This window comes from Mustela nigripes, chromosome 6 (genome assembly GCF_022355385.1).
Source record: "Mustela nigripes isolate SB6536 chromosome 6, MUSNIG.SB6536, whole genome shotgun sequence".
NCBI lineage: Eukaryota > Metazoa > Chordata > Mammalia > Carnivora > Mustelidae > Mustela > Mustela nigripes.
In genome coordinates this window covers 132,294,737-132,307,195 of record NC_081562.1, presented here as the reverse complement: position 1 = coordinate 132,307,195, position 12,459 = coordinate 132,294,737, and the positions used below count along the sequence as shown (strand labels likewise).

Here is a 12,459-nt window from a genome sequence, read left to right as displayed (position 1 = left end):
TGTGATTATTATCAAAAATCCAAAGACTTTTTAAAATAAGAAAGTGTGACAGGAACCCTCACTGCAGGCGTGGCAAAGGAAGGTTCAGTCTTTGAGAGAGCAGTTTGGCGGTTTGCATCTAAAGCCTTCAAAACCGCTAGGACTTAGCAATTTTGTATTTGGGCACATACCCTAAGGTGTGGTAGGCAGAACAGTGAACAGCCCCGCCTCAAAAAGAATTGTTTCCAACCTAACCCGTGAAACTTGCAATAATGTTACCTTAGCTAGCAACACATATGACTAAAGATCTTAAAAAGAGATTATTTTAGGTTATGTGGGTAAGGCCCAGTGTGATCACAAGAAGGAAGGTTAGAGTCAGAGGAGGAGAAGGGATGAAAGAAGCAGAGGTGAGAAAGACTGGAAGATGCCGCTGCACTTCTGGTTTTGAAGATGGAGGAAGAAGTCACAAGTCAAGAAACACAGGTGACCTCTAGAAGCTCGAAAAGGCAGAGAAACACCTGTCCCCTCAAGCTTCCAGAAGGAAACAACTCAGGCAAAACCTTGATTTTAGGACTTCTAATCTCCAGCATTATAAGATAACAAATTTGTATTGCTTTAAGCCGCTAAGTTTGTGGTGATGCGTTATAGCAGCAACAGGAAATCAACATGTAAGGCAATAACAGAGATGTGAAGAAAAGATTTATATGAAGGATAAATGCTATTTTATTTATAATAGTGAAAAATTATAAGCAACCTACATATCCTAAAAAGTTGATTGCTTTGAATAAATGGAACTTTCATAAAAAATATCACACAACAATTAAAAAAACAAGTTTACAAATATATTTAGTAACAAGGAAAACCTTAAAATTTTTTCACTGAAAAAAGAAAACTATAAATTATCTTAATGTTAATGAAGACCTGTCAAATAAAAATTGAAAAGATACAATACAAATTCTCAACAGTGTTTACTATGCATGAACAGCATGTGTAATTCTTATTTTGAAATTTTCTTCATTTGTGTCGCATCAGTATTTCCCAGTAAACCATAATCTCAAGGAAAATAATACAGCTGTCTTGTTACTGCTATATCCCCATTGTGCAGCAAAGTAAATGACACATAAACCACTCAAAAATTACATGCTCAGCGGGTTAAGCTGCTGCCTTCGGCTCAGGTCATGATCTCAGGGTCCTGGGATCGAGTCCTATATCGGGCTCTCTGCTCAGCAGGGAGCCTGCTTCTTCCTCTCTCTCTGCCTGCCTGTCTGCCTGCTTGTGATCTCTCTCAGTAAATCTCTCTCAAATAAATAAATAAATAAAATTATATGCTGAATGAATACATGAGTATGTTTTCAGTATTTCCCAATGTTTTCCACCCTTGGGACTTTTGGGACTCTAGCAGTGTTATGGTTCCCAAGTCCAAATAGTCCCCTTTCTTAATACAGTGAGATATAAGTCTTGATTTGTGATCTCCACAAAGGAGCTCTCTTCCCTACTACTCTGTAAAGTAATTTCCAGAAGGTTTGCTTACAATGGTATCTAATCCTTATAACTGCAAGGTCATCCCTCTGAAAATTATTTCTAAGTCTTTAAATTCATCTGTATGATTCTTTCATCAATTCCATCAAGTGACTTTAATAAGCACCCAACACTTGTATTGCCTTTTTTCAGGCTAATGTAACTTATTAAAGCAACATTTTATTAGTTTGCTGTTCAAAATATAGTAAATTGAGAAATATGAAGATCCTAAAATTAATACTAAAATATAAAGCTATATTCTCTTTTTGAAGTATAACTTGTTTAGGGAAAATGGATATGTTTACTGAAGAATGTATGACAAATATGTCTATAAAAGCATATGTATATATGTTTGGGCTTTGTTTTTCTGTTTTCTTTTAATGGAATCACAAGCACTTTGACTTTTACAATCACAGGAGAAATGTAAAAGACGATCTCTTCTCAGAAGCAGAACTCTGGATTTTAAGTATGTTTCCCTTGCCAAATACTAAAAATGCCAACCCACAAAACAATCCAGAAAAATGATAGATTCATATCTTTTCCCCCAGCCATGGTCACCAACATTCTGACATTTCAAAATTAACAAGAGAAATCTCACTGGATGGAGAGCAAGGTACAGATAAATGGTCAGTATTACGTCAAATCAATAATGACTGCCATTAAATCTAAATAGTCAAATAATATAATTTAAACAAATGACTTAGCAACAATAACCACAAAGTAAATGGAAGCCACAGAAATAAAATGCCTCTGAAGAGGCAGAGAAATTACTCTGGTACTTTTATAATCATCTAAATCTCAGGGTTTTCAGGAAAAATGTAAGCAAGGCAAAATTATTTACTTAGTATCTCAAATTTGATCAATGAAACTTCATAGCCTAATTGATTGTGTATCTATAAATCCTTCATAATATGGGCTCTTCCTGGACCCAAATTCTCCTTTAATTAAGGTATGTGCCAAAGTCTATGAGGGTTGTGTTTGTGCTAAAAGACTCAGGCACTTGTTTTTCACTTGAGTTTCACTCATTAAGTATTAAGGGATTATTAAATTCACTATTGTCTTTGAACAAAAACAAAAACTCACTAACGGATGCTAAAGAGCTACTATGACTAACTCTCTGATGGAGTTGTTTTACTTAAGTCCAAGGGTTTTTGTTCAGTTTGTGTTGATTTAAAGTCCTAAAATGGAAAGAACTGGGGGATAACAGTAAAAGCAACTATTGGTCCAGGTAAAGTAATGGTACTTATGTTGGAATCTCAACTATTTGAGATTTGAGATTTTCCAAAACTGAGATGCAACTTTTTGCTTTTAGGCAGGGTAAGAACTGATTAGCACTATTTCTACAAAGCACTTTTTAGGGAATATTCCTGATAAACTTTCATCAGCAAAGCAAAAGGCCAAATTCCTAAAAAGGTTCTAGATACCAACAAATCCTGAATTCTACATTCAACCCTAATCTCCCTATTTTATGTAATAATCCTTCTGTAATTACTTACAGATTTGCTATCATATATGAACCTTTTCTTTTCAATGTTCCATACAAAGAGGTAATAACTCTTGAAAGGAATAAAAGGTAAAAAATAAAACCCTTCAACTTCATTATTTTCACCATAGCTCATTTTAACATATGATTAAAAGTCTACATTGAGTTCAAACCAACTTATCTCAAAAAACTTGATTATTTTGAGAAAATTTCACGTTTTATCATGCAGCACAAAAAAAAATCTGTTATCTGTTAAAATGTCACATATAATCATGCATACAAAACCCTCGGTGATTCGACTTATTTGGCCACTCTCCAACACACACACATACACACACACACAGACATGGACACATACACACACATATGAACACGTTTATCTCCTACATGATACCTATTAACATCCTTCAAAACACTACCCATGCACCATACTTTGGGAAATGCTGACTTAGCTCACCTCCCCCAAAGAAAAATGACCTCTGTGATTCAGATTTAATAACTAAGTTTAAACTTATCACAGTACAATGGTATCTACTTCAAGCTATCCATATTTCATAGCAAACATGACCCTAGTTCATTTATTCATTTGTACATTCATCCAACAAGTATGCATAAGCAATGTTCTAGACAAAGTCTATCTTATAATGGAACTTATATCCTTGTGGGGTGGGGGAAAACTAAACGATAAATAAGTAAGTACATAATACATCTAACAATGAAAAGTATCATGGGAAAAGAAACAACAGAGTAAGCTAAATAGTGTAGAAGAGATTAGTTCTATTTTTATACAGGATGGTTAGAGAATATCTCAATAGCAAAAACCTGAAGGAGATGAAGGAGCAGGCAGATATGTGGAAGAACTTTCTAGAACAGAAGGAAAAGACACTGCAAAGGCCCAGAGATTGGGAGCATGCTTATTGTGTAGGAGGATCAGCAAGAAGACTGGTAGAGACTGAAGGTGCCCCTCCAAATTCTTAGTTGAAACTCTGGCTCCTAATGCTTCAGATGAAGCCATGAAGGTGGTCTGGATGAACAGGATGATGCCCTTCTAAGAGTCATGGGCGAGCTGACCTCCTCTCTGTGCTCTCTGCCATGTGAAGACAAAGGCGAAGTCGGGACTCTGATACGTGGAGCAGGGCCCTCACCAGAATTCAACGGCACTGCCATCCTGATCTCGAACTTCCCAGCTTCAAGAACCATGAGAAATGAACGTCTGGGGTTCACAAGCCACCCAGTCTATGGTACTGTTACAGCAGCCCAAACTTACTAACTTACTAAGACAGCTAGCAAGCCTGGAATGGAGAAAGCCAGGGGACAGCACAAGAAACGTGCTCAGAGAGGGAAAGGGGTTGGCTCTAGCCCAACCAGGACTACGGCCAGGGGACTTAAGCCTTCACTGAGTGATATAAGAAACCTCTCAGAAGTTTTAAGCAGAGGAATGACTTAATCTACTGCATTTCTAAAGGGTCACGCTGACATTAGAGGAGTCAAAATAAACTAGAGGAGACAGAGCAGAAGGAAGGAGACCAGTAAAAAGGCTACTGCAATAATCCTTTGCCCAGGACTCCTAAGAAAGAACCCAAGGCAAAGCTTAGCTGCAGATGCTCTTTCTGGGAGGCAAAATCCCAGAGTAGCAAGAGTAAGGGGTAGTGAGGCAGGGAGGAGGGAAAGCAAACAGAAGGCAGTACAGTACTCCACTGGCCACAGCTTCACAAGAAAACCCAGGTAACTGTGGTAATGCGGTTACATGTCTCACTCCTCAAAGGCAGGAGGAGGGATGTATGGAAGGTGACAGAAGCCCTGACGCTGTCTGATCTAAAGCAACACTTCCCACATCTCCATGTGTACTCGAGCAGGGAACACTGGTAGGGGGAGGAAGAGACAGGATGTATCTGCTGACTCCTTCCTCAACGTGTCTCCTCCTGATCAGAAGTCACCCCATGAGGCATGTGTAGGAAGACCCTCCTGTGGTTCTCCTTTACTCACACACTATTACATACTCACAACACTTCTGACACCAGTTGGATGTCCACGGTTCACTTAAATTCTGACGCTAACCGGAGTTGGCCTTAAGTTAAGAGCTCAGACCCATAAGACTGCCCCAAGTCTGACACCAATTGCAAGTACTAACCAACATGCTCCAGGTTACCTACAACTTCTGTCCGACTTGGCTACCAATCCAGGGTTCCCACAACCCCCTCCTTGGGTTCCATCATTTGCTAGAACACCTCACGGAACTCACACAATGCTTATGTTTGACAGTTTATTATATAGTAAAGGACACGACAAACAGCCAGATGAAGAGATACACAGGGTAATGTGTAGAAGAATCCAGAGCTCAGGAGCTTCTGTCCCCATGGAGCTGGGGTGCACCATCCCTACAGCATGTGGATGTGTTTACCAACCCAGTTGTTCTCTGAACAACTTTTAGGATTTTTATGGAGGTTTCTTCACATAAGCATGATCAATCAACAACGTGATCTCCAGCCCCTCTCCCTCCCAGAGGTTAGGCGGTGGGACTGAAAGCTCTAAGCTTCTCACTACCCTCAGTCTGTCTAGTGACCAGCCCCCATCCTGAAGCAATCTGGGAGCAGAGCAAGAGTTGTCTCATTAGAACAAAAGACAGTCCTGCCCCCTAGAAAATTCCAAGGGATTTAGGAGCTCTGTGTCAGGAAGCAGGGTCAAAGACTACATCTGAGAACAAAAAGGGCTCCTAGTGCTCTTATCACTGAGGAAGTTATAAGGGTTTTAGGAGCTCTATGCCAGGAACAGGGGGCAGAGACCAATAGACGTGTATTTTCGATTATTGTACAGGCGTGACTCCTCCTCTCCTCTCCAGTTAGGGTTCTGATATCCAACCCCTCCGGACAGCCTCTGGAGCAACAGTTCAGTCGGGACACTGAGGGTGGCTTGAGCATGTCATGAAGCGTGGACTGGCAGCGTTATGGGGTGAGACCACAACAGCAGAGTCGGGGAACCACGCCTAACAAGCAGCTCAGGGCCTGGGAGGCAGGTGGAGTCAAGTGAATCTGGGCTGGCACATCAATTAAGTCTGACAAAACAAGAGTGAGATTATGGGTGAGATGGTACAGGTGAGGACAGAGAGGAATGATCGAATTATAAATCAAGTTTGAAGGGAGATCCCATGGAATTTGCTGAAGTAAGTCAAAGAGAAGAAACAGAGGTGACTCCAAGACTCGGGGGTGGGCCCCCGGAAGAATGGAGACACCTGTTGCTGGGAGGAGGAAGGCTGCGGGAGCATGAAGTTCTGAAGGGGTAAGGAGAACCAGGAGCTCAGTTCTGTACACCTCTAGGGAGGAAAAAACAAACAAAAAAACAAAAAACAAACAAAAAAGATAATGAGAACATGAACAAATCTAGCCTTATCGAAAAACTACAGAGAGCTGGTCAGCACCGTCAGCATCATCAGAGGTGATGCACGCTGGTGCTGTGCGGAGCCCTGGCACTTCCTCTCACTCACACACTCACTGGCCCCAGCCCTTCTCCCACAGCTCCCTTAGTGCCCTCCTGTTCCCCAGCAGGCATTTCCCAACACATGCTCTAAGGAACGTTATTTTACATGATGCTAGTAAGTGTGATCTTCCCCATGTGCAAAAAAAAAAGCATATTCATGGCTCAAATACATACGGGAAGTGCAGATTTAAACCACACAGTACCCGTTTTGCAGGGCTTCCCACCACTTTTGGTATATTAATGTGTCCTGAGACTCTCATGGGACAATATCGTATGAAGAGTTTCCGAAACTTACTTGACCATCAAGGCAAACTTATTAATATCCCTGAGAAAACAATTACATAGGATACCAGCCAGGAAATGGCAACTAACCCAAGAATTCATTTTGGTCCTTAGTTCCCCTGGGTTTGCAATCTCAGATCACTCCTTGAAATCTTCTCCTCGCTTTACCTTCATGGCACGGTGTTCTTTTGGTTCTCCTTGCTCTTGAACTTTTCCTGCTCGGTTTCCCTCTGTGAATACTGTTTTTCTACCCAGCCCCACAATGTCACTATTCCTCAGTATTCCATACTGTTGGTCCTCTTTACACTCGACACGTATACAGAAACAAACGTTTATCTCTAATCACACTGATCCCCGGACCAAAATGCACAATGTGGCATTTCTGTGGGTCATATGGACAAACTCTGTGACTCTAAAATGGAACCTATTATTTCCCCCCTACCTTGATTTAGGACTATTCCATTTGATAAATCACCCACATTAGAAACCTCGGTAACTAACACCCAAATGACTACCAGGTTTTGCTGATTTTTAGATCCTGTATATATAACCCGAGTCATCTTCTCCATTCATTGGCTTTGCCTAAATTCATTATCTCTGAACAATAATTTCCTACCTGTCCACCATGCCTCTATACCCTACTCCCCACCACTACCAACGTCTGGTCACACAGTACAATTTCTAGAACCTAATCAACAGGTTCTTTAACTTTCATTTGCTAACCAGACCTAGGAGATAAAAATCCAAGCACCTTATCAGGTTGCACGGCATGTCATGATTTGGTACCTCATAAACATCTACTTTTTTGGAGCACTTAAATTGCAAGGATATTTTAAAACCTGTAGCTCTCCCATACTTGTATAGACCATGCTATTTCATGTCTGTGTGTGCACAGGAAGTTTCTTTCTGTCTGATATAATCTTTCCCTTCTTAACTACCTGAAAAACTATCGTCTTCCAAAATCCTGCAGGGAAAAAATATCACAACAAAACTGAACAGCAAATCAGCAATTATAAAAAAGAATAAGCCAATGACAACATGAACAAGTCACAAAATAAATACAAGTAAGTATATGAAAATGTTCAACTTCCTAAGTAATCAGCAGTATTACTTATATACTATACACAGGAATTCTACTAGCTCTATGTATACAGTTTCATTAAATCCTCCTGTCAAGCCTGTTAGTAGTATTATCCTGATTTCAATCAATAAGGACATCCCATACAATTAAGTAAGGAAAGCTAGTTACAAAACAAGGTGGGGAAAAAGAAAAGAAGCTAAGATTTTACCAAGTACCTATACAATATTTCATACATCAACTGTTTCAGTTAACATTCACACACCCTATGAGAAGGTATTACCGGTCTCTGTCTCACAGGAGGGTATCTGGGCTTAGAAAGTCAAATAGCTTTCTAGTATTCATGCAGCTAATATATGCCAGTTCTGCCTTACTCCTAAATAATGGTATTAATTTTATCACTCAGAGAAATAGATGGAGTAATTCCAAAATCATTGAATAGGAGGGCAGGGAAATGAACACAAAGCAGATTCAGGTTAGGAAATCTATTCCCTCGTGGATCAGGAAGCTTTCTAGAGAATCAAGAGGGCAAAATAGAATTTTCTTCTCTCTACATTGCCCTTCTCTTTCACCTCTTCATACATATTCATTCCATGTCATCTTCTGTGGCTATAAATAATTCTTTCCTTCACTGATCTACTCCTGAATAATTCAAATCTAGTCTGAAAGCTCTTTGACAACTTCGAATATTTAATCATCAGTCTCTTCTAAAGCCATTTTTAACATGTAATAACTTTCTATAACTTTAAGATTTTTGTTAATAACTGCTCATATTTGCTGAGCACTTAAACACATCCAAGCACTATCGGCAGCTTGATTTTCATTTATTTACAATTTTCACACTTCCCCTTCGAGATATGTACTATTACAGAACAGGAAACTGAGGCACAGAAAGTTTAGTTTTTGCCCAAGTTCACAAAGCTAGGATGTACCAGGCTTTCTGACGATAAATCTGTGCTCTTGACAGTCCTGCATAAACACTGTCTGCTGTTACTATCTCATAGTGCTACGAACATACTGATTTAAGACCAAGCTACTATGAAAACAAACTACTGTATTTCAAATGATTCAATGGTACCAAATGATTGTCAGAAGTGATTTAAATATCACATAATAAAAGAATGAGACAGCATTTGCAAAACCAAAAAATGGGGACATCTGAATGATTCCTAAAAGCATCTGGCAGGTGAGTGTATATGTTCCCCTACTGACGTTTCTTCCGAGTGAGTGGTTTCTATTCATCTTAAAATCCTCACCCATCCTATCTCTTCTTCCATGGAAAGCAGATTGACTTCTCTAACTGGCTAATTTGTGAAAAATAAACTAGGCATGCTTGCTCAGCGCCGCCAGTCCTCCTCCTGGGGAATAGCTACCCACCTGAAAGATACGCTCCCTCACTGTCTGGCTGAACACTAGCTGCCTATCTGGTCCTCTCACTACCTACATCCTCCAACTCAGCCTTTATTAGTAATAAAAATCATACAAATTTGTATTTCCTATTTGACTTACTCCTCTGTTTTCTTCCTCTCTTTGTTCCGAATTACGAAGAGGGGTACTATTTACTGAGCCCCCAAAAGCCCCCACGGATAGCTCATAATACAAATTAACTGGTCATTAGCACATTAGGACAGGGGAAGTCATCTGATCTATGGAAAATAGTACTATCCTGCAGTGAAGTAAGCATTTTCATCACAGAAAAGATAGGTAATTCTATCATCCAATGGAAAGTGAGGGTTCTCCTTTGTTGAATATACAGAACTCATCCCACCTATTTCAACTTTGTATTTCAAGTTTGGAAAAAAACAATCTAGTAATTCCTATAACTAACAGAGAACAAAAGATACATATTTTCAAACGGGACAAATTTTTACCTCACTTCACTTCAATTCTGGCAACAAGTTATTTAAAAACAACTATGGGAAAAGAGGCATGAAGAGGGCGTTTTTACAATCCCAAGGAAAAAATATAAATTTAAAAAAAAAAAAAAAAATCAAGCAGTTCAAATTCTAGCTCCCTACAACTGATATTCCCAAAACATTCCCAGGTAACATTCAGATCTACATTTAATCATAATATACTTGCCCGATTCAGTTATAAGCACACCTAATTACAAAGTGGTTCAATAGGGCCTCAAGTTGGCATAGAAGTCATTGAGAAATAAAGATAAAAGAAATTCAGAAAATAATGAGTGACAAATCGCTTGACATTTTAAGAGAAAATACTGAGGCTCAGTAATTCCTACTAAATATGACTGTTATGTGACTAAAAGTCAAAATTAATTTAGAAGACCTTTAGAAATTATTTGGCAGGGCAAGCATTTTTACTTTTAAGGATGTCTCAGTAGTTGACCATATATATGACAGTAATCAGCTAGAGCTTCTTTATTCACTACCTTACACCACATTTTATTCATTCTCTAATATTATACTTTATAAGAAAAAAGTCCTATTTGGTACCTATTCATATTTGCAGGTGCCTTGCAGGCCCCACCAATATATAACCCATGAAACTACTTCTACTGCTTTCTGAAAGGAGATATTTTCACCTGGAAGATTCTCATTACCCAAGACTTTATAGACTGCGCAGGCATAAATAATATCAAAGAAGTACTAAGTGCTTCCTATACGGGGCAACATGTACTGAAAAATGTGAAAGCTATTTGTTATACTTGTGGCCATTATGAATCTTGCCTGTGTTTTCTGTATTTGAAAATTTACCATATTTTGAGTCCCCTCTTTCCAAAACAGTAGCCAGAACTCACTTTCCCAGCTTCCTCTGCTGGCAGTGGGATCTAACAACGTTCACCAAGCAAATGCATCCATACGGTACTTTAATTCAGAAGTAGTAACACGAGGCAGCAAATGAAAAACCCATCATTTTCGTGACAGAGATGATAGAAGCATCTACCCTTCAGAGAAAAACAGGGATGGCACTTCTCAGATCCAGCCCCCAGCACACTGATGAAAGTTGTGATGTCAGCACATAGCTTTGTAGAGGGGCAGGGCCTAGAATATGATTTGAGCAGTGCTTCTGTTCACCTAACCTGTTCGTTGGGTGTCCTGTAGATTCTGTGAGCTTCCAAATGTCCTTTAGTGTATATGTTTTTTTTTTTTTCCTGCTTAGGTTAGCTAGAGAATAGATTATGGGTTTGCAACAAAGAGTTCCATATTATACAAAAATTGGGGCTGGCAAACTATGCTTTTATCAACATAATGGTAGAATGATTACCCACTCAATAATCAACTCAGCAATCATCTGCAGAATGCGTATCACAAGTGTGGTACTGTGCTAGAAGCAGTAACAGAACAAAAAGGAAGGGAAGGCAGCAGAGGCCAGATCTCCCAGGCAGAGTAAGAAGACAGGACTATGACTCAAAACCTCAAAGGGAATCCATGCAAGCAGGGAAGTGAATGACATGACTCAGTTGACTGTGCAAAAGATCATTCTCTTCCTATGTGGAGATAGGGTGGAGCAGGAAAGCAAAGTAGAAACAGGGGAGTAATAGGGAAACTATTCTAAAAAAGTTTAGATTCAGGATGTAGCAGTGGCAACAGAAGTATGTGTACAAATTCAGTATGTATTGGCTGATAGAAGATACTTAACTGTTTCACTAACCAAAAAAAATGCCAGTTAAAATCATACAATTTCCTCCAAACAAATTAGCAAAAGTTAAAAATGGCTAATATAAATCCTGATGAATATGTAGTCAAAGGAGGCATTCATAAACCTCTGAAAAGCAATTTGCTATATTATCTAGCAAGTTTTTAAAAAATTATCCTAACTTTTGACTTAATAACTAGCACATAGTCTCAGATTGTTAAATGAATTAATTCAACTTTTAGAAAACACAGTTAAAGAGAAAATTAGGATTTATGCTCAAGGCTGTAATTGCAGCACATTTATATTGAAAAAAATTGGGGTATAATCAAATGTTCAACCCTTAAGGAGTGGCTGAATTATATAGCTTATGATCAAGTGCTGAGCAAACTTTAAAATCATGTTCACTAAGGGTTTCAAGATATGGGAAAATATGCTGACATTATAAAATCTTACAAAATTAACAAAGAATAAAGAGTTCCAGAATTTTCTTTTTTTTAAAGTTTATTTATTTAAGTAATCTCTATACCCAACATGGGATTGAAACCCATGATCCTCAAATCAAGAGTCCCATGCTCTTCTAACTGAGCCAGCCAGGCACCCCCCCCCCTTTTGTTTTCCTGTTGGCTAAGTTTTGATAAGGGAACTGAATGTAGAGAGCCAGCAAATAACTGGTAATAAAAATTGGTAATAAATAAAAATTGGTAATAAAATCACTACCCTAGTCTACACTCAAAACTCAATACATATGCCCAGAACACTCATGTTCAATTCATTATATATTGTATCTTACACTAAAAAATTTTTTTGTTGCCCTTGGTACTAAAAAAAGGAAGCAGGCAAGTTTCAATGTTGTGGTTGTCATAGTAATTTAAGAATAAACACGCATGTTCGAAGTTTACTTGTCACTCTGTATCTCCAGCACCTAGACAGTACCTGGAGTTCAAGAACTATTTTTGAGCGAACATCACCGAAAATAAACCTTTCGGTTCCAGCTTATCACCATAGATATTTAAAACCTCAAAATGAAAAAAGGTGCATTACAAGT

The 12,459-nt window shown here is 38.8% G+C and overlaps 1 protein-coding gene across 2 annotated transcripts in view; it reads right to left on the bottom strand.

Annotated features, from left to right (window-relative positions):
- TRDMT1 (tRNA aspartic acid methyltransferase 1) overlaps positions 1 to 12,459 on the bottom strand; it is a 52,921-nt gene that overhangs the window by 38,785 nt on the left and 1,677 nt on the right. The window lies entirely within an intron of this gene.